At 40.6% G+C, this 27,671-nt stretch overlaps 1 protein-coding gene across 2 annotated transcripts in view; it reads right to left on the reverse strand.

Annotated features, from left to right (window-relative positions):
- Positions 1 to 27,170, reverse strand: part of IL1R1 (interleukin 1 receptor type 1) — a 71,928-nt gene extending 44,758 nt beyond the window's left edge. The window contains exons 1-3 of one of the 2 annotated variants that reach the window (XM_077914944.1): positions 26,841 to 27,170; positions 23,122 to 23,216; positions 22,903 to 22,964 (exon numbers count right to left, since the gene is read on the reverse strand). The gene's annotated coding sequence lies outside the window, so the exon portion shown is untranslated. The remainder of the gene's footprint in view (positions 1 to 22,902; positions 22,965 to 23,121; positions 23,217 to 26,840) is intronic. The other variant, XM_077914945.1, reaches the window with a different exon arrangement.
- Positions 27,171 to 27,671: the final 501 nt, after the last annotated feature.

The raw sequence follows: 27,671 nt of genomic DNA on the forward strand, positions 1-27,671 counted from the left end.
AATGAGATTTCATTCCATATGTAAGAACCTTACTTAAAAATAGAACTATCAGGGATCCCTGGGTGGCGCAGTGGTTTAGCGCCTGCCTTTGGCCCAGGGCGCGATCCTGGAGACCCGGGATCGAATCCCACGTCGGGCTCCCGGTGCATGGAGCCTGCTTCTCCCTCTGCCTGTGTCTCTGCCTCTCTCTCTCTCTCTGTGACTATCATAAATAAATAAAAATTAAAAAAAAAATAGAACTATCATATGATCCAGCAATTCTACTTTTGGATATTTATCTGAAGAAAATGAAAACACTAATTTGAAAAAGTTTATGCATCCCTATGTTTACTGCAACATTATTTACAATAGGCAAGATATGGAAACAGCTCAAGTGTCCATTGATAGATGAATGGATAAAAAAGATGTGATATATATATATATATAAATACTACTCAGCCATAAAAATGAATATAATCTTGCCATTTGCAGCAATGTGAGTGGACCTAGAGGATATTATGCTAAGTGAAATAAGTCAGTAAGAGAAAGACAAATACCATAAGATTTCACTTATATGTGAAATCTAAAACACAAAATGAAACAGAAACAGACTCAGAGATATGGAGAACAGACTAATGGTTGTCACAGGGGAGTGGTTGGGGTAGGCAAAACAAGTGAAGGGGAATAAGAGGTACAAATTTCCAATTTGAAATAAATAAGTCATGGGAATGGAAAGTACAACACAGGGTTCATAGTCAATAATATTGTAATAACTTTACATGGTGACAGAGGGTAAAGGTGATCATTTTGTAATGTATAAAATCATTACGCTATATTGTATACCTGAAAGTAATATGATATTGTATGTCGACTCTAATTCAATTTTTAAAAAGAAACTTGCAATACTGTAGTCCCATCTTTTCCTGTCTGGCTTTTTGTGCCATGTGTGTCATTCATTTCACTTTTATATATGTTATAAACCTCACATAGCCCTATCACTACTTCTATTTAAATAATTGATTTTCTTTCAATGAAATTTAAGTCATAATTTCATTGCCATTTCAAGGGCTCTTTATTCCTCTGGATAGCTCCAGATCTCTGTCATTATTTTCCTTCTGCCTAAAGGATTGCCTTTAATATTTTGTGGTATATGTCTGCCAGTGATGAGTTCAAGTTTTGTACATCTGAATCAGTTTAATTTTGCTTTTGTTTTTTGATATTTTCATGGTGTATAGAATTTTTGGTTGATGGTATTTTTTCTTTCAGTACTTTAGAGACAATCCTTCAAAGTCTTCTAGCTTACCTTGTTTCTGTGAGACATCTGCCATCTTATCATCCTTGTTCTCCTTTGTGTTCTTTCACTGACTGCTTTTAAAATTTTATTCTTCACCACTGGTTTCAAGTAACTTATCACAGAACATAATGTATTTTTCTCTGGGTTTCTCAGGGATCAACTTAATCAATGGGTTTGTCATTTTCATCCAACTGGGAAAAGTTCTGGCCATTGTTTTCAAATATTTCTTTCATAACCCCACCTTCTTTTGAGGGACTTCAAATATATGTGATCTGGCTGCTTGGAATCGTCCTACAGTTCACTGATGCTCTGTTCTTTTGTGTGTTTGATGTTTTTGTTTTTTACCCTCTGTGTTTCATTTTGATAGTTTCTATTATTGTGTCTTTAAATTCATTAATCTATTCTTCTATAATGTCCAATCTGATGTTAATCTCATCCAGGATATTTAGATCTCAGCCACTACAGTCTTCATCTCTAGAAGTTAGAGGTGGGTCTTTTTATTTATTTATTTATTTTTAGCATCTTCTACTTCTCTACTTACTGGTTTAGACATATTGAATGCAGGTATAATAACTGTTTGAATGTCTTGGTCTGCTAACTCTAACTTCTGTGTTGGCTTTTAGTTGGTTTTGATTAGTTGATTTTTCTTCTTATTTTTCTATTTCTTGGCAATCTCTGTAATTTCTTATTAGATGCCAAACATCATGAAATTTAACTTGTTGGATGCTGGGTTTTTTGAGTTGGAGGATGCACTGTAGTTCTTGAAAGTGGGTCTTGCCTTTATGACTCCTTAGGCAGGGCTTTACAGCATTCAGCATGGGGCTCATTTCATGCCACTGCTGAAACACTTGATCATCGTCCTCTACCAAATGCCTGCAGGTTATGAGGTTCTCCATTCTGGCTGGTGGGAACAGAAATTATTCTTAGCCTTGTATGCTATCTACTGTTTCATCTACTCCTGTAGGGTGGTTCATTTTCTGGCCTCAGCCAGTTCCCTCACACATATGCTCATCCATACTCTGCTAAATTCTTAAGGGGGACCCCCTGCAGACTTGAAGTTCTTCCTCATTGAAGATCTCCCCTCTCCGGCATCCATCCTGTGAACGATAGCCACCTTGGTGTCCCTTGGCCCTTGGCTCTCTCAATTCAGTTTCCTGGGCAGTTTGTTGAGTTCTGCATGGGTTTCCCTTCCCTATGCAAGTGGCTGGACACTCTTCCATAGCCTGGAAGCTTTCTCACATCAGTAAGCAGGAGCAAACATAGGGCTCATCTCATTTTTCACCCTGTCTCTCAAGGGTCCCTGTCCTTCAATGGCTGATGTCCGATATCTTAAAAATCCTGGTTTTGCGTATTTTATACAGTTTTTTGTTGTTGTTGGCTGTGGTGAGAAGTAAATCCAGACCCTACTCGTCAGTCTTGGCTGGCAATAGAACTTAGGTACACAGTTTCCTGAGTTCATAACTATGGCAGTTGGCCATGAACATGTCTAAAATTCTCTACACAACTCAAAATTTTTTTCTTCCAATTTTGTTTGGAAAAGCTTTTGAAATATTTATAAAACATAACCCAGAATTAATAAATGTTAGCCAAGACCGAGACTTTTGAAGAAGGAACTAAATTGTGAATGATGTCAAGTAAAGGACAGTGTGGCAATTGTCAGAGGCAGAGAGACCAAAGCTGTTCAACAGGGAGAGAAAAGGAAGACTAGTGAAGGGAGGAGGGGGGGAAGAAAGGAAGGATGATAGAAGGAAGGAGGAAGGAAGACATATAAAGTCCCAAGAACCAAGTTATCTACCTCCAGCATTGCCAAACCCAAGAATTTCAAAGGAAGAATTATTAGCAATTGTGATTGGTTGAATACAGGTAACAGGAGGAAGAAGTTGAGAGGAAATTCTATGAGTGTTCCAAAAAAAAATTGTTAAAGAGAAAAAATATTTTACATTAGTGGCTCTCCAAGGTCTCTGAGATCCTTTTAGAGGCCCAGAAGGTCAAAACCACTTTGATAATGATTCAAAGATGGTATGTATCTTCTTCACATACATTCTCTCTTAAGTATACAGGGGTTTTCCAGAAACTATATAATGTATATCTCAAAGAGTGAAAGCAGAATCAGATATGAGAATTCATCTGTTCTCTGTTGCGCCAAGTATTCAGGAGATTTCCACAACAGCATAAAACAATGATATGTTTCCTTTTTCATTTTTTTGTTTTGTTTTGTTTTCAAAATATATTTTTGTAAAAGAAATGTTGTTTGTGTTAATAAGTAATGAATTTATTTTTATTCTTAAATGATCAATAATTTTTTAAAAAATATGTTATTTATTTATTCATGAGAGACACAGAGAGATGCAGAGACATAGGCAGACGGAGAAGCAGGCTCCCTGCAGGGAACCCAATGCCGGACTTAATCCCATGACCCCAGGATCACGACCTGAGCCAAAGGCAGACGCTCAACCACCAAGTCATCCAGTGCCCCAATAAAATTTTATTTTTTAATTTGTTTTAGTTTCTAATAATTTCTAATCAATAGAGTTCACCACATAAACAAATCTCTTTAAAGTTCTCAATAATTTTTCAGAGAACAAAGGGGTTTTTAGCCCACAAATCTGAGAATCTCTGTTCTACCTAAAGCTTTTTCAGCCTTACAGAGACCCCTGTGTACTTCATGGAAGGGTCTTCCCAGGAACAAGGACGAAGGGCAGATCAAGAAGTCAGAAGGGAGAATCACCTCCAACACCACCTGCTTCATCTGTTGCCCAGAATTTGAAATGATAACGCACAGGTCAGCAGTCTCTATAAGCTTCACCCACAAGGAAGGAACTGAGTGTTAACTCATCACTGAGATCTCAACTGCTCTTTTAGGTGGTACAAGTCCCACCCTGAATTTCTTAGAAGGTTTGCAAAATTGCCAGTGCTGTTTCCAATCTACTTCACCATAATGTTCCTCTGCATCTGGCCCATGCCTAATAATTGATTGTTTATGGGACACCTGGGGGGCTTCTGCCTTGGGCTCAGGTAGTGATCCCGGGTCCTGGGATCGAGTTCCACATCGGGCTCCCTATGGGGAGCCTACTTCTCCCTCTGCCTATGTCTCTGCCTCTCTCTGTGTGTCTCTCATGAATAAATAAATAACATTTTTAAAAAGAATAATTGATCATTTATGAAGGAAGGAAATGTGTTAACTATCAGGCTCCTATGACATGTCTGACAGTAAGTTAGATGCTTTAACAGGACATAATGTTTACGCTCACCATACTATGAACATTGTCACTGTCCCCTTGTTTTCTAGACAGAAACAGGAAGCTTAAGGAACTTGCCTAAGATTATCCAGTGAGTGGAATAACCCAACAGGGACTCAATCCACTCTCCAAAGCTGATGGTCTTTGCCATTCACACTATGACCTTTCACTGCCCTGCCATTTGTCACTCTTGTGGTATCATTGCTTATAAAGTAAAAAATGTCCTAAAATATTCTCTCTCTACAACTAGAGGGAGAACAGCTTAGTGGTTACAAGTGTAGACAATGGAGCTGGACTGCCATAGCTTGGATCCCAACTCAATAATGTATTAGCTTTGTGGTGCTGAGCAAATCACTAAACTTCTCTGTTTCCTTGATGGTAAAATAATATTACTAATAGTACCTGCTTTACTGGGTTATTGTGAGGACTGAATAAGTTAATATGTAAAGAACATTTAAATATTGTCTAATATATAGTCAATTGTAGAGATGATCATTATTTCCCATACATTAGTTAAATTTGGGTAACTTACTCAGGATCTTTAAACCTGTGAAATGGGTATAAAATATCTGCCCAGGGACATCTGGGTGGCTCAGCAATTGAGTGTGTCTGCCTTTGGCTCAGGGCATGATCCTGGAGTTCCTGGATCAAGTCCCACAGCAGACTCCCCACAGGGAGCTTTTCCCCTGCTTTTCCCTCTGCCTATGTCTCTGCCTCTCTCTGTGTGTCTTTCATGAATAAATTAATAAAGTCTTTTTTAAAAAAAATAAATGAAATAAAATAAAATACCTGCCCAGTTACACCAGAGAGTTATTGAGAAAATCACAGATAATGAATGTGCCTGATAGTATTTTTAACTGAATAACATGCAAATAAGCAAATATTACAGAAGCTTTATTTGGCATAAATTCCTAATGTGATGTCATTTTTGAATAGGGAGTTTTCTGGTAAAGAGTACATTAGTATTTCTGGTTAAAAGAGTAGGTACTTATCACCACAGCTGATAAATTCCTCATTCCAAAAACACTAACCAAAACCACATTTGAAAAGTCAGATATTTCTGCACAAACACTCAAGTCTAGAGTTACCAAGTGTGAAATGTAGAAGAACTTGGTCCCTGTGTGATAGGATGATGAATTTTGTCAATATCGTGAGGAACTATCAGACACTGAAATCTAAGCAGTCCTCAAAGATAGTGAGGCACTTAAAACAAACAGAAGGTCAGTTTGCAACCAGAAATTTCTCAACATTCCTTACGTAAACTCAGAAATTCAATTATTGCCATGCCAAAGTTGTTCTGTTTCTCTTCATTTTTCATTGTTAAAAAGTTCTACCAAAACTTGAATCATTTCCTGTCTTGACAACCGCAATATCTTTTTCCTCTTCTTTCTACACTACTAAACTCCAAATCACTGTTGCCAAAGAAATTCTTCACCTCATTGCCAAAGAGGTAGCCCAAGCTCTTGGACGTTACATGCATTTGTGCACACACATGAGGATACACATACATCCATCCGTATCCTATCTGACGTCCCTACCGGTGCTTCAGAGCACATACCATCTTACATACTGTTTCTATTTGTGATCTTGTTTCTTAACCATCTATGCCTCTTAGCAATGTAAGCACCATGACGGTAGGGTTTGAGTCTGTTTTGTCCACTGTTGTACTACCATTGCCTAGAAGAAAGCCTAAAGTGTAGTAGGTGCATTTTCAATTATTTACTGAATGAATGAATGAATGAATGAATGAATCACTTAATGCTGCAGGCTCCTGTATGCTTGATTTCAGTATTTTTCATCCCTCTCATTTAACAATATTTTATCTTCATTGCCCTAACTCTTCCACAACAAGTTATAGTTCTCTCAACCATCTTTGTATTGTCTCACCAGGCACTAGCCATGAATATGCAGGTAGTTAGCATGAAGACAACTTATCCATCCTGGATCCTTCTAAGGATAGGTGGGACTCAGCCAATGGGCCTTCACATTATGGAGACCTGGAGCAAAGTGTTTCTCATTTTTGACAAAATCAGGGTGTCTGAACATGGGAATGAGCACAGTAGAGAAGGCTGAAGTCCAAATCATCAATCAACCATCTCCTGAGCTACTGCACATAGGGAAGGACCCAGAAAAGGGATTTCCATAGGAACTTAGACCACCATTCCAATTCAGGGCTTGCATTCGGAATAATAAGTGGGCTGGAAAGAGAACTGATGTTAAAACCCTCCCCCTTTGGGCAGCCCGGGTGGCTCAGCGGTTTAGCGCCACCTTCAGCCCTGGGCGGGATCCTGGAGACCTGGGATCGAGTCCCACGTCGGGCTCCCTGCATGGAGCCTGCTTCTCCCTCTGCCTGTGTCTCTGCCTCTCTCTCTCTCTATGTCTATCAAATTAATTAATTAATTAATTAATTAATTGATTTAAAAAAAAACCCTCCTCCTTCAAACCTAGATATGGGAAAAGGGCCTCATGAATCAGATGGAGAAATGGCTGAGTCAGGGGGCTCCATACCTGGCTGTGCACCAGTGTCTCATGGGCATTCTAGAGCCGTACTTCCTGAGCAGAATCTCACCACAGATAGTGCCTGGAAATCTGTATGACTAAGGATCTACCAACTGCTCCCTAGGTCAACACCTATTAACCAACAATTCCCCCAAGGGCTTTTCCAACCTGCGATTACGAGATAATAGGTCTTTGAAGGGGTGGAGCATGCCCTAGGGGAGTTTTAAGTCTAGGTGGAAGTACTTAGGGTTATCTGTTTGGAAGGATACTTTAGTGGACAGAAGGTGGGGGGATACAGAAGGTTCTGTAACACCCAGGATAGCACCATATAACAGAACATCCTCCATCCTACAAAACTTTCAAATATCCCACCAGAATGTGGGTAAAGTTTGAGTCTGGCGCCTAACTCTGTTTTTCACAGAAACAGAGTAATTTTTGGTGCCATTTTAATATGTGTTGAATTTTCCAGAGATGCAGCTACCACAAAAATCAAGGGGAGCTAGAACTTTATTTTTTTCTGGAACTTGAAAAAAGATGTTTCACCACTGGGAAAATCTCATGATGGAAGGCAATGCATCTAACAATAGGTGAATCTCTGGGGACAGTTTCCACAGACAGGTTCCAGCTGCATTTGCAGCTGCCACATTACAGACATCTCTGTCTCACTGCAGGCATCTTACAGGTCCTTTGTGCCTTCCACTTCAGTCACAGCCATGTACGACACATCTAATTGAATCTGGAATAACTGTGATGTTTCTCCTTCATATTACAATTAGGGTGATCTAGTTAAAAAAATTTTTAAGATTTTATTTATTTATTTATTTATTTATTTGGGAGGGCTACAGGGGAGGCAGAGGGAGATTGAGAAAGAATCTCAAACAGATCCAAGCTGAGCTGGACATGGGGCTCAATCCCATGACCCCAAGATCATGACCTAAGCCCAAATCAAGATTTGGATGCTTAACCGACTGAACCACCCAGGCGCCCCCGCCCCCCATAGTTGAATTTTTATTATCACGTGTAGATAGGATATGTTATCAGTGAATTTTATTGTAGGATAGTAAAGAGGAATTAAAAAATATTTTTTAAGAAAAAGAGCATTAAAAAAAAAAAAAAAGAAAAAGAGCATTAAGTCCGTTGAAGTTAAGAACTACTGATCAAAACCACCTAATTCATCCCTCAAATCAAAGCTACTGGCTGGAGATGACATCACTACAGTCTTTGACTTGTCCTTGGTGTCTCCTTGCTCACCCTTGACTTCATCCCAGTTGGTGGCCTATTCAATGACAAGTCTTCTAGGAAAACCACTTCAAATTCCAAGTTTTGCAGAATCCAAAGCATCACAAAAGAGGTCTTTTTTTTCATGGGCAGCCTCTCACCCCCACCCCCTGAGAGATCCTCTCAGCTTTCCTTGTGAGCCCTATTTTGAAATATTATACCCAAGACCATGAGAAAGTTTTGATCCAACCAGGTTGGCTGAACCTCCTGAGCCATAAATGCCACAGGGAGGCTGAAACTTCTTAACATTTTGTGATTTGCCTTTTTAAACATCTCCCTTATTCTCATTTCTCACCTAAATGCCACCAGGCAGATTCTAGCTGCTAAATGTGACTTAATTCTGAACTCACTTTTGTGACTGCCCCCAACTCCCTTCGCTTTCAATCCAAGAAACAATAATGTTACTGAGACTTATGACCAAGGAAGGATAAAACATTGTGCCAAACTGAATCTCAGCTCAGAATTATTCCCTTATGCAGAGACAATGAAGTTGCAAGGGTAAATCTTCTACTGTGGTTTTCCTATCAAGTTTCTCTGCAGGGAGAACACAACATTTGCTAAGTGATCAGTAGGTTCTAGATAGTTGGGGAGTAGCTGGGAATGAGGCTCCAGGAGATCCTCCCAGCCTCAGCCTCGAGAGCTATGAGGGTGGCCACTCTGCCCTCTCCTGCATCACCCTTGTCAAACCTTTCCCTGCTCAATAGTGGGGGTAGCATCTGAGACTGAGACAACCTCACTCAAAAAGCTCCCCTCTCTCCCCCTCCCCCTCGCCATCCTCTCCCCCAATTTCTCTCCCACTGTAGTTTCTTCCAAGTTCCCTTCCTTGCTCTCTATCAACTAAGAACGATACACATAAAACACTCCACTCATATTTCTATATTTTCTTGGAATTCTATTAGTGCACATTATCTTAAACCGTGACATTTTATTGTTGCATATATGTAAAGTATATGTGGAAAGCACATATGTGAAGTATTTCCCCTGGCCCTTTAATTTACCATTAATTGTGGTAAATGTGCCTTTGATGTACTCAGATTTGCTTTCAGCATGGAATTCTGGGAATACTTCATTCCAAAGAAGCTAAATGTACTTATGAGAAAACTCAGCTTGCTTCTCAAAGTGGGGTTCATAATGCTTTTCTCAACAACACAAAGAACACAACTTGAAATGTAACAAGAGTAGCATGGCATTGGTATATCTGTGGTTTAATGTCTTTGACCTATGAAACTTGACATTATATTATATTATCCTTTGAATCAACACACCTTGGATTGGGACGCAATGCCACCTTAAGAAAATAGACTAAATATACTTGCATACTTAACTCAAGGCTATATTCAGTCTTTCTGTACTTATGTACATGCCTTTAAGTTGGTGTCTACTCAGGGTATAGCATACCCCTGTTTCTCAGGAAAGTAAACCAACTTCTCTGAACCCACCTCCAGCCCATAGGTGTGGGCCTAAGGAAATACTCTTGTCCATGGATGCTTGGGTCGAGAGTATTCACTAAACTCTCTCCCAAGACTTTTGTATCAAGCCTGAAATACACAGAGCTAATTTCTATGTGTCGTGGATGGAGTCAAAACAAAGGTTTTGTTCTCCTTCAGACTCCTTTGGGAGATGCAAAGTGGACACCCTCCAAATGAACCAGAGAAGCAAAGAAATTCAGTTTTCAGAGAAAGAAAAGCGAGCAGTGGAGACAAAAAAAAATGAGAAGGGACTCATTCAGATGCTGGGAGACAAACCCCTCAGGTTGGTTCAGCCCTTCTAGGAGTCAGACTGCTTCCTTGCCCCTAGGTTCCCAGAGGCACTTGTGAATGTTGACTAAATTTCTTCCTTTCTGCTTGAGCAAGTTTAGCTCATTGAAACATGCCAATGGCTCTTGCCGCTGCCAGCTCCTATTGCTTGTAATCAACATCTAGCTGACAGCCCTCATTCTTATCAGATTTTTTTTTCCTTAGAGTCAGTGGTTTTTGCAAGATTTGGCTCTTCTCTATTTCATGCCCACTTGTTCATTATCGTGTGTGTGTGTGTGTGTGTGTCTGTATCTAGATATAGATATATCTAGATATAGAGATAGATGATAGATAGATAGATAGATAGATAGATAGATAATAGATAGATATTCTTGATACTTTGCAAAGAGTTTACCATGCCAGAGTACTGATTTTGATGAAAAACTTCCAGGAAGTAGCAGCTTTGACACTTTTACAAAGTCTTAATAAGTGAGAATAACCCTTGAAACTCAAGTGCTCGGAACAGAGTAAATGTTTTTGCCCAGCAGTGCCCTCTACTAACAAAGGCTATTTCCGAGAAGCCCATATTACACATCCCTGAGAGGCCAAACAGACTTGGACACACATTAAACACGCAATAAGCCTCCTCAAGTGCCCAAGTCACAAAGTGAGACTCACCTACACAAATAAATAAGCAAGGAACATACCAGAGGAAAGTTAGATGGAGATTCAAAGATAGCTTTTTGAGTACAAAAGTAACTGAAGAGAAATGTTGGTGGCTGTTTAACGGTCTGAGAAAGAAGTAATGAACAGTAACCTACACAACCACTTTATTTTGTGATGTGAACAAGACAGTTAAACAAGAAACAACCATGCATGGGGTGCCATAAACAGCATTAACCCACAGATAAGAGAGGCCAAGATGTCTCCATCTCTACTCTTTCCAGATGTGCTACATCAGCTTCAGTGGCCCTTCTATCAAGACTTTGCCAGGATGGCGAAAACACAGATAAAATGTTTATTGTGGTAGTTGGCATGGTAGGTTCTTTGTGTTGCTACTTTGGGTTCCCCAAAGATAAATTGAGAAGGTGCTACGATTTCAAGTGTAGAGTTGGGATGTCTTCCCCATTCAAATTGGACATGTGGTTTGATAAGATATGGGATATTACTGCCCGATATTTAAAACCACAATGTTAAAACTAATATTTACAATTTACAATATTTACTATGTCATGTATCTAAGATTCATATGGAAATAAGCATTGTTTTTTTTAAGTGTTTTTTTCCCCTTCCCTATTTACCACTAGATCCTTTCAAACTGGGTCAAACACTTATTGCAATGGGATAACAAATAAACATGAGAGCAATAAGAAGAAGAACTAGGAAAGTACAGATGTGCAAATTTTATCTAGAAAAATGTAGTCTGTGTAGTCATTGAAACAGGATAGTATGGGCATAAAAACAAACAGATGGAACAGAATGGGAAACCCAGAAATGGACCCATAACACTATGGTCAACTAATCTTTGACAGAGCAGGGAGGAATATCCAATGGAAAAAAGATAGCCTCTTCAACAAATGGTGTTGGGAAAACTGGACAGCCACCTGCAGAAGAATTATATTGGACCATTTCCTTACATCATACACAAAAATAGACTCAAAATAGATGAAAAACCTAAATATGAGTCAGGAAACCTACAAAATCCTAGAGGAGAACACAGGCCACAACCTCTTTGATCTCAGTATTGCAACTTCTTACTAGACATGCCTCCGGAGGTAAGAGAAACAAAAGCAAAAATGAATGTTGGGACTTCATCAAAATAAAAAGCTTTGCACAGCAAAGTAAATAGTTGACAAAACCTTTGCAGTCTGCAGAATGGGAGAAGATATTTGCAAATGACATATCTGATAAAGAGTTAGTATCCAAAATACATATAGAAGCTTATAAAACTCAACACCCAAAAAACAAATAATCCAGTTAAGAAATGGGAAGAAAACATGAACAGACATTTTTTCAAAGATATACAGATGGCCAAAAGACACATGAAAAGATGCTCAACATCACTCATCATCAGAGAAATACAGATCAGAACCACAATGAGATAGAACCTTCACCTATGAGAAAATTAACAAGACAGGAAACAACAGGTGTTGGTGAGGATGCAGAGAAAGGGGAATCCTCTTACGCTGTTGATGGGAATGCAAGCTGGTACAGCCACTCTGTAAAAGGGTATGGAGGTTCCTCAAAAAGTTAAAGATGGAACTACCCTAGGATCCAGCAATCGCACTACTAGATATTTACCCAAAGGATACAAAAGTACAGTTGTGAAGGGGCACATGCACCCTGATGTTTATAGCAGCATTATCAACAATAGCCAAACTACAGAAAGAGTCCAAATGTCTAGTGACTGATGAATGGATAAAGAAGATGTGGTCTATACACTCGATGGAATATTACTTGGCCATCAAAAGGAATGAAATCTTGCCATTTGCAACAATGTGGATGGAGCTAGAGAGTATTATGCAAAGCACAGTAAGTCAGAGAAAGACAAATACATGATTCCACTCATATGTGGAATTTAAGAAACAAAATAGGTGAACATATGAGAAAGAAAAAAGAGAAAGAAAATGAAGGAAACAGAAGAGACTCTTAACTATAGAGAACAAACTGAGGGTTGATGCAGGGAGGTGGGCAAGGGGTGGGCTAAATGGATGATGGGTATTAAGGAGGATACTTGTTATGATGAGCACTGAGTGTTATAGGTAAATGATGAATCACTAAATTCTGCTCCTGAAACCAATATTACACCAAATGTTAATTATCTCGAATTTAAATAAAAATTTGAAACAAACAAGAAAAAGAAAAATGTAGCCTGGTCATAAACAATTTAGGATCAAGTATGTAAAGTCAACTCTCATGATTTCCTGATTTCCCCCATTTCTTCCAGTGGGAGAAAGGGAGAAAAGAGCAAACTCAAGAGGTTTTCAGGACAATGACCATCCCTATTTTATTTTTATTATTATTATTTTTTTGTATCCACCAAAGAGTCTCATACAGTGCAAAGCACTCATGAAACACTGTTGACATCTTACAGTCAGACAAAGTGGTCTCAGCTCCAGGTAGGGTGATGTCTACCCTCATTGCGGCTGAATCACGAGCAGTACTTACAAACTTTATTATAAAAAAAAAATCCCAAAATACACCGAAGAGAATTCAGATGCAAAAAATTAATCCAGAAACATCATTTGCAGAAGTGTGCTGGCCATTTATTCCAAAATCTAGTTTACCTTTATACTTTATTTTTGTATTTTGAAAAGAAGAAGAAAAACAGCAATTGCCATATTTATTTTTTTAAGTCAATGTGGCCCCGCATTGTTAAGTAAATACCATGCTAACCATCAAATCTCTTAATGATCATACCAAATTTTTTTTTCACTGCCAAGGAATTAAATATTAAATATTTAATTTTAATGGTTGGTGTAGAAGTTTGGATTCATATTTCCACAAATGACAAAGAGCTTAAAGTTTATCCCTTCAAGAACAAGGTGTAATGTGATAAAATTCTAATATCGACATTTTATGGAAAGAATATTCTTGGTTATGTCTTTACAAATTGTGGTTTACTTCTTCAAAGTTGGAGCAAATCACAGAAAATAGTCTACCCGAGTCACCTTCACAGGTCATATGCCCCTGTTCTTTCTCCCATCCATTAAACAATGTTAGTTTTTCCCAGAAGCAATACACTCCAAAGAATCTCAAGGGAGGGGCACCCGGGGGGCTCAGTGGTTGACAGTCTGCCTTTGGCCCAGGTCGTGATCCCGGGGTCCTGGGATAGAGCCCCAACATCGGGCCCCCGCAGGGAGTCTGCTTCTCCCTCTGCCTGTGTCTCTGCCTCTCTCTGTGTCAAGAATAAATAAATAAAATCTTTAAAAAAAGTAAAGAATCTCAAGGAAAATATACTTCACCTTTTTACATTCAGAGCTTCACTGTTACTACTTTAGACAAGATTGGGGGCAGAGGGAGTTTCTTAAATTTCTTCCTCAGGAGGACTGGAGAAGAACAAAGGGAGCATTAGAAATCAGAGAAAAGAAGGTTAAGAAGTCTGAACTATCTGACTGCAATACACCCACCTTGTCAATGCTAAACTGGCCCATGTGACCTACGTGGGTTTCTTTTTCACCTCGTCAGAATGGATGGTTAGACCAAAATACATGTTTCTTCCAAACAATCCATGTTAGCTGAGTATGTAATACTAGGCAAGCCCCTACTTGCCCTTTTGCTTCAACATTGGCAGTCAAATCCTGCCATGCAGGGTCCCCTCACTGCCTCTGGGAAGTAGCCAGAGCACTCCATTTGGGGTCACAGACCCACCTTGATCTCCCCTGACTACCTTCTTGCACACATTTGCCTCCTTGCCGGCTTCCCCAGGGGCTACCTCTTTCCCTCCACAGAGAATGTCACCCTTCCTTCTCCAGCTCATGCCCTCCTCCCTACCCTTCCCAACCCTTCCCAATACTGTGCATTCCTTCCAGAAGGCCTTCTAGGGTTTCCCCACTCCTTCGACCAGGGGAAACAGGTGACTCTCACCTCCTCTGCTGAGCCTTGGCTTCACCTCCCCCTCTCTGATGGCACTGGCAACCATCACCTTCATTTGGCATGAGTTCTTCACTCCCCTGACACTCAAATACTTAAAGATAGGCTCTTTCTCTGACTAACTCTAGCTTGAACTGAGTAGCTGTTTACATCTTTGCCAAAGAAATGACAGTGGCTGCATTTACACGAATGCCCACCATGCCTTAGAAGATTCAAACTACACTCACAGGACAGAGAGAACCTTTGATAGCTTCTGGGGACAAGGATTTCTGGGAAATGGACCTAAATTCCCCCCCACAGGCAGGATTTGGCAATCTCCCTGGACAGCCTTGTTCAAGCCAGCTTTTTGTTTACTCAGGTCATTTACTGAATTTATGGCTGTCTACTTCCCAGGTCAGTGGTTCTCAACCCACATTACACTGGCTGCATGGTATGACCATCTGGTGAGTTTTTTTAAATCCCTATGCTGAGACCCAACCCTATCACATCAGATCCTCTAATGGTGGGGCCCAGGCATCAGTATTTTCTTAAGCTCCCCAGGTGATCCCAACTCACAGCCAGGATTCGCGATCACATGCCTAGATCATAGAAGGTGATCCTATTTAGCAGATGTTCCTTCTGTTTGTACAAAACTATGTAGTTCACTCACACAGCAAAACCCATTTTCTATGGGGACCCAGCAGACTGCGGCCAGCCAAAGGAAGAGAGTTCAGCCTCAGGGACTTACATACAACAGGTTTCCCTAAAACAATAATTTATAATTTGGACATCAGATCCAGACCAAAGGAAGTACCGGTCTCTACCACCCCAGTGCCCAGCATTTTTCACTTTCCTGTGAACATAGTTCCTGTACACTTGTCAGTCACATTATCTTACCAATGCTCTTAAAACTTTGAATGCAGAAGAAGTGTAGAACTCTGATCTTGCAGTTACATAAATCTCAGAAATTGAGGTTAATAATACTCGAGCTTGGTGAGTGATGTTGGGTGTAATTTCCCACATTATTAACAATAGCAAAAATATAACCTCCCTCTCTCCTTGTGAGTCAGCTCAGTAACCCACTGTGTTAATCTAGAGAAATACTCGTTGAGGGAAATTTATTCAAAAGAGGTAGTCATGGCAAGTTCACATGAGTTTTTTTTTTTTTTTTAATTATATCACCACTGATTATAATCAAGTATTTTCCTTCCAGGAAGGAAATCTATGAATCTTTGCATTCCCAGCTTCATTCTATCTATGTATATGTATATCAATATAGCATTGTGTAAGTTTAAGGCGTACCAGGTGTTGATCTGATACATTTACGTATTGCAAAATGATTACCACCACAGCCAGAACTAATACTTAACCACCAGACCATGAGTGAACACCTCCAACCCAACACATAATTGCCACTTCTTTTTGTGGTGAGAATGGTGAGAACATTTAAGACCCACTCTCTTAACAAGTTTCAAGTATATAAATACAATATGTTAGCCGTAATCGCCATGCTGTACCTTAGATCCCCAAAATTGTTCATCTCATAACTGGAAGTTTTTATCCTTTGATCAAAATCTCTCCACTTCCCTTGCATTTCCCCTCAGCCCCTGGCAACACGACTCTACTCTGTTGCTCGGAGTTCAGCATTTTTACACTTCACATAGTAGTGATATTATACAGTATTTGTCTTTGTCTGGCTTATTTCTTCTAGCCTAATGCCCTAAAGCTTCATCCATGTTGTTGCATATGGCAGGATTTCCTTCTTTCTCATGGCTGAGTAATATCCCGTTGCACATATATATCACATCTTCTTTATCCATTCACCTGTTGATGAACACGTGGGTTGTGTCCATACATTAGCTACTGTGAATAATGCTGCAATAAACATGGCAGTGCAGATTATCTCCTTAGGATCCTGTTTCTATTTCCTTTGGATATACACCAAGGGGTTGCTGGATCATTTGGTAGTTCTATTTTTAATTTTTTTGAGGAACTTCCATCCTATTTTCAATAGTAACTATACCAATTTACATTCCCACCAACAGTGTACAAGGCTTCCTTTTTCTCTACAATCTTGGCAACACCTGTTATCAGTTACCTTTTTGATATACAGATTATTCTTTAATGGACAGATAATACTATTTATGAAACCAGGTTTCTCCCACCTACTCCAGGCAGGATCTGTTCAATCATGCCAGAGGAATAGCTATAGTCATTGTTAATGTGTACCTTAACAGTTAATGTGTACCTTATTAATATATATATATATTTCATTCGTATTCATTTTAGTTTAAATATTATCTACTGACCATTTCAAAGAGTAGAAAATAACCCTTGCACATAATATTCTTTTTAAAAACTACCTTATAGGGCCACCTGGGTGGCTCAGTGGTTGAGCCTCTGCCTTCAGCTCGGGTTGTGATCCCGGGATCCTGGGATCAAGTCCCACATCGGGGTCCCTGAGGGGAGCCTGCCTCTCCCTCATCCTGTCTCTGCTGCTCTGTATATTTCTCATGAATAAATAAATAAAATATTTTTTAAAAAACTAGCTTACAGATAGCATGTGCCAATTTGGATGATAAATTCCCATTGGAGGTAGAAGGAAGGAGCCTTAACTGCATGCTTCATGTGAACCATCTCTGAAAAATGTCAATGCTCATAAAAACATGACAACTTCAACTACATCTGAAAAAGAATGATGCCATAAATTAGCGTTTCCTTCTTCAAGTTCTCCTATCATTTCAGCACAATGAAATACAAAGTAGTTTGGGAATCCAACGATGCATGTTCATAGCCTGATTCTGTTAATCATCCACTACTATCTTGAGAAACCACCGACTGTCCCCGGGTCTCTGTCTCCCTCGGTCCAAATCTGTGTAAGGGACACAGGTAATGCACCCAGAAATCATGGGGAGGAGACAGTTTGGGGCGGGGCGGCAGGGTGCTGTGCGATGATACTTCCAGGATAGAGCAGCTGCTAGTCAACCTGTAGCAAGGAGATCAAGAGGCCACTAAATGAAGTTGCAGATTATAAAAGATCTAAGAAAAGTTGCCCCAGAATTTCCAGTCAAGTTCTACCCTCTCACTAACTCCGGGAATAGAATTAGGGAAGCCACATCAGTTTGGGGGGCGCCCGCTCATGGCTTTGGAATGTCTTGGTTTTGTGGTCCATGCTGGAATACGCTGTTGGCAAAAATGACTGAGTGACTACAGTCATCAAAAGCACTGCTTACCTCAGCCAAGAAAGGACTCATTGTCAAGAAGTTCAGCATCTTTAGAAACAACACAGGATAATTTATAAGCACATTCACGTCCAGTAATTTCCCCTCAAACTATAAAAAGTGGCAGACTTCCACAAAAGATACAAACATGCGATTCCTTGGTTCTAGAGCAATGCCATTCATTCACTCATTAATTCGTTCCAGGAATGGCTGAAGGCTTCAGACATCAAACTTGCTAAAATATTTTCTGAAATTTTAGTCTTTAAAGCAAACCATGCCATTGTTATGGGCCAACTGAACAGAGATGTAAGAAAACCAAAAGCCTCAAAATCTAGGAAGTCTAAAATATTTATTTCAATCATGATTAGCACAGACACATTTCAAATTTTACAAATATGTTTCTGGACTTTTTTTTGGTAAATATTCCTTTTTGTTGTCATTTTTACCCAACATTCTCACTTAACAATCACCTATCCTACATTGCTTTCAATTGAACAATTCTGTCTGGGTTAAACACCTAGAATTCACCTAAGGACTCCCCTTCTTGTCAGAAGCAAACCCTGCCCTCTTTTCCCTGGACTAAGAGGAGAAGCTTCTTGAGCTTAAGAAACAGACCTCATAGCCTTTCTGCTTCCTACCTACATGTTCCTATGTCCACAGAAACTTGCACCTCTTAGTCCCTCTTCAGGGCCAGCAGCTTCTGGAACCTTCATCCCAGATGCTACACACACACACACACATTAATCCCCACCTTGCTCTGGCCACAAATGACCAGTTGTGCCATGAAGATGGATCTGAGTGTCCACCTAACCATCAACACTTTCTCTTGGTTCCCTGTGTTTCTTCACAAGATAGAAGCACCTCTCAGCTTCAGGCCTTACCATCAGGAACCCGAGGCTGTGGTCCATCCACATCCCTTCTGCAGAGAACCTCCCAGCTCTGCAGACTCATAAGCAAAGCAGCTCCATAAGAATGGAACCAGAGGGACCATAATGAAAGAGGATACAGAGTAGAGAGAAACTCTCTCCCCAGGGACTTCCTCAAATAATAAAACTTAGGAATTTATTCTATTCTGTAGCACAGAAAGTCACGGCCTCAGGGCTTAGGAGACAGTCCCACTCTGCCCCATGCCCACTCAGTGGTCCTGAGGAAAGCTCTCGATTCTTCACCTCTAAAGTTAGAATAACCCTACTTGCGCCTCCAGGGAAGGATGTAGAAGCTCCAGTCCCCAGCGGGCTCCCGAGCACCAAGCAGACCCTCACGCATACAAGTGGCCCACACTGCATGACCAGAGTTCTCATCTGTAACTCACAAGTGGCGGAGTCCTTTGGCTGTTTCTTTCTTGCCTTCCTTTCGGTGTTGACATTTGATTCGGTCTCAAAACTAGACTGTAAGCTGCTGCTCATTTTCTGAATCCTCCTCTTTTTCCCTCCTACCTCCTCTTCCTCTTCCAATCTCAGGGGCACCGAGAAACAGGGCTTAGCCCAGACTGGACACACAATCATGATTCATCAAAAAGGATCAGTTAATTTCGTAAGATAAAAAAATGAAGGAGAAAGATCTTTATAAGCTGAGTTTTATCTCTGGAAGAGATAGAATGTGTTTCTGTGGAACGTTTCCACGGCCATGTTTCGGCTAAGCTTTTGTCACTTGTCACACACACAGAATTCAGGGCTGGGCAAGAGAGCGAAATGTCCTGGGTACCAGTCCTCTACCAGATGTCACCCATGTCACTATCTCTTGTGGCAAATACAATGACTTCTCCGTGTGACATCCATCATCCAGGTGAGCATTTATGGTCAACAGGGAAAGACTTTACAGATCTGTCACCATCTTTCTAGCCCATGACTGAAGACTACCTGAAATTCATAATAAAATCCAATCTCCTGATGGTGACCCCAAATGCCCACAGTGATCTGCTCCCATCCCTGTCTCCAAATTCATCTACAATCCCCCTCGATACAGTTGGCCGGCTCTGTACATCTTCTTCTGGGCTCTACACTGCTGTTCCCTCTGCCCTCTACCTGTGTGCCTCAGACTCAACCTTCCCCCACCAGAGCTCCCACCACCAGGTTAAGGCAGATCTTGGCTCATCAGTCACCAGCTTAGCACCAGCCTGTTTCTTTCACGGTGCTAATTGCTATGGGTGTAATACCTGCTGTTGCCTAGCTGTTTTGTGTGGCCCTTGCTGGCAGCAGCCAGATCACCCTCACCCACTATGGCATCCCACAGCTAGACATCCAGCAAGCCCTCAGAAAACAATCATTGAGTAAACCAGAAGTTATGATCGCAATTTTTAAACTAATCTCAGTGCCACTACAGACCTGTTAGAATGGCCAAAATCCAGAACACTGACAAGATCAAATGCTGGCAAGGATATGGAGCAACAGGAACTCTCATTCATCACTGGTGGGAATGTGACATGGCACAGGCTTTGGTAGACACTTAGGCAGTTTCTTATAAAACTAAAAATAGACTTGCCACACAATCTAGAAACTGTGCCCCTCGGTATTTATGTAAAAGAGTTGAAAATTTACACAAGAACCTAAACATAGCTATTTGTAGGAGCTTTATTCATAATTGCCCAAACTTGGAAGCAACCAACATATTATGGATTAGATGCATGAATAAACTGTGGTACATCCAGACAGTGGAATATTATTCATCACTAAAAAGAAATGAACCATCAAGCCATGAAAAGACATGGAGGAAACCTAAATGCATACTACTAAGTAAAAGATGCCAGTCTGAAAAGACTATACATTGCTTGATTCCAACTATATGACACTCTGGATAAATCAGTAAAAATATCAGTAGTTTCCAGGGGTTGTCAGGTGGGAGTAGGGAGAAAGAATAAGTAGGGCACAGAGGACATTTAGGACAGGAAAACACTCTGTATGATGCCATAATGATAGATGCATGTCATTATATACTTGTCTAAACTCATATAATGCATAATACCAAGAGAACCTTATTATCAACCATGGACTTGGGTGATAATGATGTGACAATGTTGGTTCATCAATTAAAACTAATGTGCCACTCCGGAATAGGGGAACATTTGATAATGGGGAGAAGAACAAATATAGGAAATCTCTATACCTTCCCCTCAATTCTGCTGTGAACCTAAAACTGCTGTCAAAAAATAAAATCTAAATAAAGAAACCTGTATCATGAAATAAGATATGAGAACTTTTTTAAAAAAACGAGTTAACCTCTTTAACCAAAAGACCATGAAAGTTCAATAAAAAACCAGTTGGCCAGCATGCCATGTTGACAAGTACATGGGGAAACATTCTCTCAAACATTCCCAGAAGTATTATTTGGTACAACCGGGTAGGAGGTAAATGGGCAGTTTTGAAATACATATCAAAATCACAAATGCACATGGTCTGTGACCTACAATTCCACTTCTAGGAATTTACCCAATAAATATGCTTGTTTGCACTTCTGCAAAATGACACAGGCAAGGCTGTTATTCATTGCAACACTGGTTGTAATAGCAAAAAAATGCAAACAACCTAAAAGTCCACTGTAAGGTGAAAAATGCACCTCGTTAGATGCAGATATGGAACACGGTACAGGAGAGTGTATACCATTGGTGTGTGTGATGGCTAATTTTATGTGTCCATTTGACTGAGCCCAGATAGCTGGTTAAAGATTATGTTTAGATGTGTCTGTGAAGGTATTTCTGGAAGAGACTGGCCTGCAAACTGAAACTAAAGTGGATGGCTCACTCCAGTGTGGGTGGGCATCATCCAATCCCTTGGAGGTTGAACTAGAACAAAGAGGCAGAGAAAGGTTGAATTCACTCTGCATGACTACTTGAGCTGAGACATCTATTTTCTCTCCATGTTCCTGGTTCTCATGCCTTCAGACCTGAACTAGAATCTACACCTTTGGTTCTACAGCTCTTGGGCCTTGAAACTATGCCACCTGCTTTCCTGGGTCTACAGCTTATAAACAACAGATGCTGGGACTTCTCAGCCTCCATGATCACATAAGCCGATACTTTATCATCTTTTTTCTCCCTCTCTTTATATATATATCTTTCTCTCTCTCTCTCAAAATATACCAATGATATGCCCAATTTTATATATAAAACCTATAGGAGATTGATGTACCTATCTCCTGTTGGTCTTATTTCTCTGGATAACCCTGACTAATACAGCATGGAAAAGGTAGAAATAACTATTAACAATTACTTAGCTACTTGTTGATGAGAGAGAGGGAAAGCGGTATCTGAGAAAAAGGAAGAGAGGAAGGACTTTACTGAATAGGCTTTTAAACTGTGTGTTATCTACTCAAAAGTACACAAACTATATGTTATTTGTTGAAAACAAAATTGTTTAAGCAGTCACCCAACATGGGGCTTGAACTCACAACTGTGAGATCAAGACCTCTACTGAGATCAAGAGTCAAATGCTTAACCAACTGAGCCACCCAACACTCCTTGTTGAAAAAATTGTTTAAATTCCAAAATCTTACTGAAAAGTTTAACAGCAAATTGTGTAAAATACAATTTTAAATTATATTCCTATACCCATATTACTGGAACAACTAAACAAAGAGAAAATAGGTAAGTTGCCTAAGAGAAAACAGAACTGAGTCTCCTCTCCCAAGCTAGCACTTGCCTTACTCGGTCCCAGACTCCTTGGAGATACTCTTTAGACATTCTTGGTGCAGAATTGGGGGCTCATTTGTTAGAACATATAAGGAAAATGTCCCCACATATTAAACACTCAACATGTCTAGGATGAGGTGATAAATTGGATAATCTGCCAGGAAATGTCAGCTTGAAAATCAACTTCAAGTACCATTTCACAATGGCCCACACAAATTCAGAGACCAAGGCAGAGACCCCACCTCCCCACAATACCCAAGTGAAGGGATGAATTGGTTGAGTTTCTAGGCCCAGCACCTCCAAATGGAGAACTGGACTCCGCACCTTTGGATGAAGAACCAAGAACATCAGCACTCAGCTGTCCAGGCCAGTGCAGCACATAGGCTAGGAAGTTTAATAGACTTGGTATAGATTGATGGGCATTCCCTTATCATTAACTCATCACCTCTGGGCCACTTACTGAGTTCAGAGTCTTAGTTGGTTTGGTCCTTGAGCAGGTAAAATGACACCAATCTTGTAAAGCTGTGAACAGATTAGACATAATGATATAAGAACCCAGATCAGCATAAGTTCCTTAGTGGGAATTCAATAAATGGTGACTTATATACCCGAGTGAAACAGCACAAATACCATCAGTGGTCCCAAACCACTGAATTCAGTAACCCCCACCTTCACCAACCTGTGGACTCTAAGTAAGTTTGTGTTGTGAATCCCAGCTGTGCACTGCCTACTGGTGTGACTTTGGCCAAATCACTTGTACTTCAGCTTCTTAATCTGCAAAATAAAATCATAATAATGACTGCCTCATACATGAGGCACTTAGAACCAGATCTCACATATAGTCAAGTACTCTTTAAGTATTGGCCATTGGTATTTTTTATTCAGTACCAAGTTCAAACCATTGCTAAGCATCACTTTGGTCCTTATTTTAACAGCCTAGCACTGAGCTGTTAAGAGTGAAACTCTGTACCCCCCGTAAAGCTTTTCATACTCATACCAACTCCATGAGACTTACACTTACAAGTCTATGATCTCCATTTTCCTGATTCTACCCTTGGCTTGTATTCATTTGCTTAATATCCATTAAGAGCTTTAAAGTGTCACTCAATAAAAATGGAAAACAACCCAAATGAAATTAAACAAAATAATCAATTTGCCCCAGAAAATCTCCATTTTCAAAATCTACGATTTTTTTTGAGATGATTCTTTCCCTGCAGAGTTAGGTAAAAATGCTCCTAGCTCCCTTTTGTTGGCTCATTCAAGAAACAGTCATTGAGCCCCCACAAGGTATCAGATCCCAGACCAGGCCCTACAGAAAGAAACACACATAAAACAAGTCCTGCCTTTGAGAAGGGGAACTGAAGAAAGCAAGTGGTCAATCACAATGCAATATAAGAAAAATGGTGTGCTGTCCTGCATGCAAGTGAGATAAGTAAGCAACAAAATAGAAACCATGTTCAACCTATTGTATGTCCATGCACAGCTAGAACATACCAAACGCTAGCACTAAATCCAAGACTTAAGAAGTATGTTGCAACATGCACACACATTTTCATACACACACACTTTCTAGTCTAGAATTAGAACACCTTGTCAAAATTTCAGCATGCAGTTCTCCAAAACTACATACTTTATAAGGTGACAATATAAACTTCATAATGACAACAATCGTAATTGTACCATTTTGTATTTTTCACCTTTTTTCTTTTCAAAGAACTTTCCTCTGTCTCATCTCTGTTCTCCATATAATCGCTCAGTGGGATGAAAAGTCAACCCTTATCTTTAAATTTTATAGACAAAAAGGAAATAAAATCATAAAGACTGAGTTTTGCCCTGGGTTGTTCAAATGGTAGAAAGTCAGAGCAAAAGCATCTGATTCCCCACATTTTCAGCAGCCCTGCTGAGCGACATCAAATGAGGTCAAAGTCCCCAGAAATTAGGTTGCCATAAGTTACTGTAAGAAATGATTGCTTTGATGTGAGTAACCGAAAAGACAAGAAGCCAAAAGGTTTTACAAAGGGTTTCCTTAAAGCAGATCAAGACAACAAAGTAGCCGTAGCCAGTTATCAGATTAGCACATTTATTTTAAAAATGACAAAACACAGCGTTGGTGAAAGTGTGGGGAAATGGTGTTCATACAGTGCTGGAGGGAGTATAAATTTATAGCACTTTGTTAGATTAATTTAGTAGCAGGGATCAAAAGCTTCAAAAATCCTCAGGTGCTTTGATGCCACAGTTTTCCCTCTGGGACTCTAGTCCAAGGAAATAATCAAGAAGGGACGCAAAGCTTTTATTATAAGTACATCGGTTTTGTAATGTTGATAATGAAAAAGGAAACAATCCAATATCTACCAACATGACTTAATAAATTCTCTGTATAATGTGATCAAACAATTTTTGTAGGAAGAAATTCATTAGTGTGGTGAGATGCTCCAATATATTGTCAAAAGGGAAAAGCCAACACGTACAGCTCAATATGGTTTGTTGTTGTTGTTTTTTTTTTTAATGTAAATGTACTCGGAGAAAAACATACCCACCAAAATGTTGACAGCATTAATCCCACAGTGATAGGTTTTATTTTTCATCTTATTGACTGATCCGTAGTCCTTTGTTTTATTTCTAACCATGAGCACGTGCAATTCATGTCAGTTTTGCAAGGTAGATTTTAGGAGTGAATCTCGGCCTCTGCTAGACCATGCCGGGCAAGGTTTTCCCCTAAGTAAGCAAACAGACATGTGCCCAGAAGGGATTGTGGGATAGAAGATTGATACCCCCATGCTGACTTTGAGAAGGGCCACACGTATCTCCTTAAACTCATCACCAATGAATGGATAAAGAAGATGTGGTCTATGTATACGATGGAATATTACTCAGCCATTAGAAATGACAAATACCCACCATTTGCTTCAACGTGGATGGAACTGGAGGGTATTATGCTGAGTGAAGTAAGTCAATCGGAGAAGGACAAACATTATATGGTCTCATTCCTTTGGGGAATATAAAAAATAGTGAAAGGGAATAAAGGGGAAAGGAGAAAAAATAAGTGGGAAATATCAGAAAGGGAGACAGAACATGAAAGACTCCTAACTCTGGGAAACGAACTAGGGGTGGTGGAAGGGGAGGTGGGCGGGGGGTGGCGGTGACTGGGTGACGGGCACTGAGGTGGGCACTTGACGAGACGAGCACTGGGTGTTACTCTATATGTTGGCAAATCAGACACCAATAAAAAATGGATTAAAAAAATAAAAATAAAATAAATTCATCACCAGAATTAGGAAGATTAAATTCATCTCCAAAAGTGCTCCCTGCTCCTTCTAGACAACATTATTTCCTTCCTTTCCCCAGCAGATCCACACGCTTCCAAAAAGCACACACCCTCCCTTGGCCTCCAGCACACCACGGTGGTCTCCTGCTGCCCGTGCGTGGGTAGCGGGATTCCCAAACCAGCTGCACCATCTGAAGCATCTTTCCTCTACCTGGCTCCCCACGCCCTCCTCCCCACAGCGTCAACTGGCATTTTGCAGAAGAGCAAGGAGTTGTCAGATGAATTGAACTGAATTGAACAGTAAACCTCATTTTGCTCTCCTTTTTGTGTTCTCATTTCCTGTCTTTAACCTTCCAGATTCTTTCCATTTTCTTATTATTCTTTCCCATAACAACGCTACTGATGGGATTATGGAAGTCAAGCATGTCCAATAAAGAAATACCGGACAATGTTTATAATCTTCTCAGAGTTTTTCCTTACAGCTCAGGGTGTAACGTTTGTAAAGCCTTGGAAAGTAACGCTTGTGCTTTTAAGATGACAGTTTAAGCCGTATTGGAGGAAGCGTGTCCGAGCACTGCTACTACAACGCGTTGTAACTTTAACTGCAGCCGATGACACCCACGGTTAATAGTCACGCAATGCCTTGGGTCAAACATCGGGCCAGATTGTGCCCCTCTAAGACTGACAAAGCTTGATGGAAAGTGATAAAATAAGTCTCCGTTCTAAGATCAGCAACAATATTTTTTAAAGATTCTTATCTACAATACCCTCCCCTTGAACCTCACGATTTACCCAAAGTCACGCAACTATTTATGGCTTATAAGTAGTGCACGGCTATAAAATATATTTCCCATATCTTTCATCGTTAATCTTCCATAGAGTAAAACATGCATCATCACAGCTGATCTTTTAATATAACTCACAGACACATCTTAAGGCTGAATATGCCTACAGAGCCGCATAACGCCAAGAAATTCTTAAAATCCTTTTTTCCACAAAGCAGCATAACATTATCAGTTTTTATCAAATTCCATTTGTCTCTCCAAAATACTTCATCCATGTAGAAGTAAACAAAAAAGAGAACGAGGGAAAATTACAGGAACAAAAACCAGAAGTGCAATTAATCATCTTACCATCTCCTTTCTTCGTCGTGGGGACATTTGGGGATGGCTGGCGTCGCGGGAGGCGATGACTCTGAGGGTAAGCCCGCAGCCTTTCTTCCCCCAAATAAGTCAGCTGAGTGGATGTTGGTTCTTAAAAACAAAAGTGCATTCTGAAGTCAGCCCTGGATAGACTTGCTAATTCCTCTTTTCTTTTCCCAAAGAGCTTTGGGTCTGGTCCGTGCAGCAGGAGAGTGTCCCTCACATCTTGTCAACCGACCCAGTTTTACTGAGGCTGAAAGAAGGAGACAGTGAGTGACGTCTGTGTCAGAGCCTATGGGGGCTTTAATCCTCAGCAGTGACACATATGGGGAGCTATGAACAGGAAACTCAGCGCTGGGCAGCCAGCCAGAATCATTCCGAAAACGTGCCAAACTCTTACGAAACACCAACACGCTTTACCGCACACTTGCACCAAATGCTTCACAAGCCTGGGTCTCTATCCCCATGTGACTTCGTGTTAGCCCTCGACAAGGCTTGCCAGCATGTCCAGCCTGGCAGAGGTCCCCATCCGACGAGTCAAGGCCGCCCCCTCAGTTGCCAACCTCCAGGTCCTTCTTGTAACGACAGCCACAGACCCGAGCCTGGAGGACCCTTCGCTTCTTTCCATCTTCCAGCCCTGGGCCTCGGGGGGTGCGCCCGGCGGCCTGCCCCGCGCCCTGGGAACCCCGCCCGGCTCTCTCTTGTCAGCGTCCTGGAGGCGGGGGACCCAGGGCTCAGGTGATGACTGGGCAGGGGCAGGCAGGAGGGGAGATGACGAGAGCCACCTGTCCGGCTGCCCCTTCACTCCCTGTGCTTGGGCCC

Source organism: Canis aureus, chromosome 11, assembly GCF_053574225.1.
Source record: "Canis aureus isolate CA01 chromosome 11, VMU_Caureus_v.1.0, whole genome shotgun sequence".
In the NCBI taxonomy this organism is placed as follows: domain Eukaryota; kingdom Metazoa; phylum Chordata; class Mammalia; order Carnivora; family Canidae; genus Canis; species Canis aureus.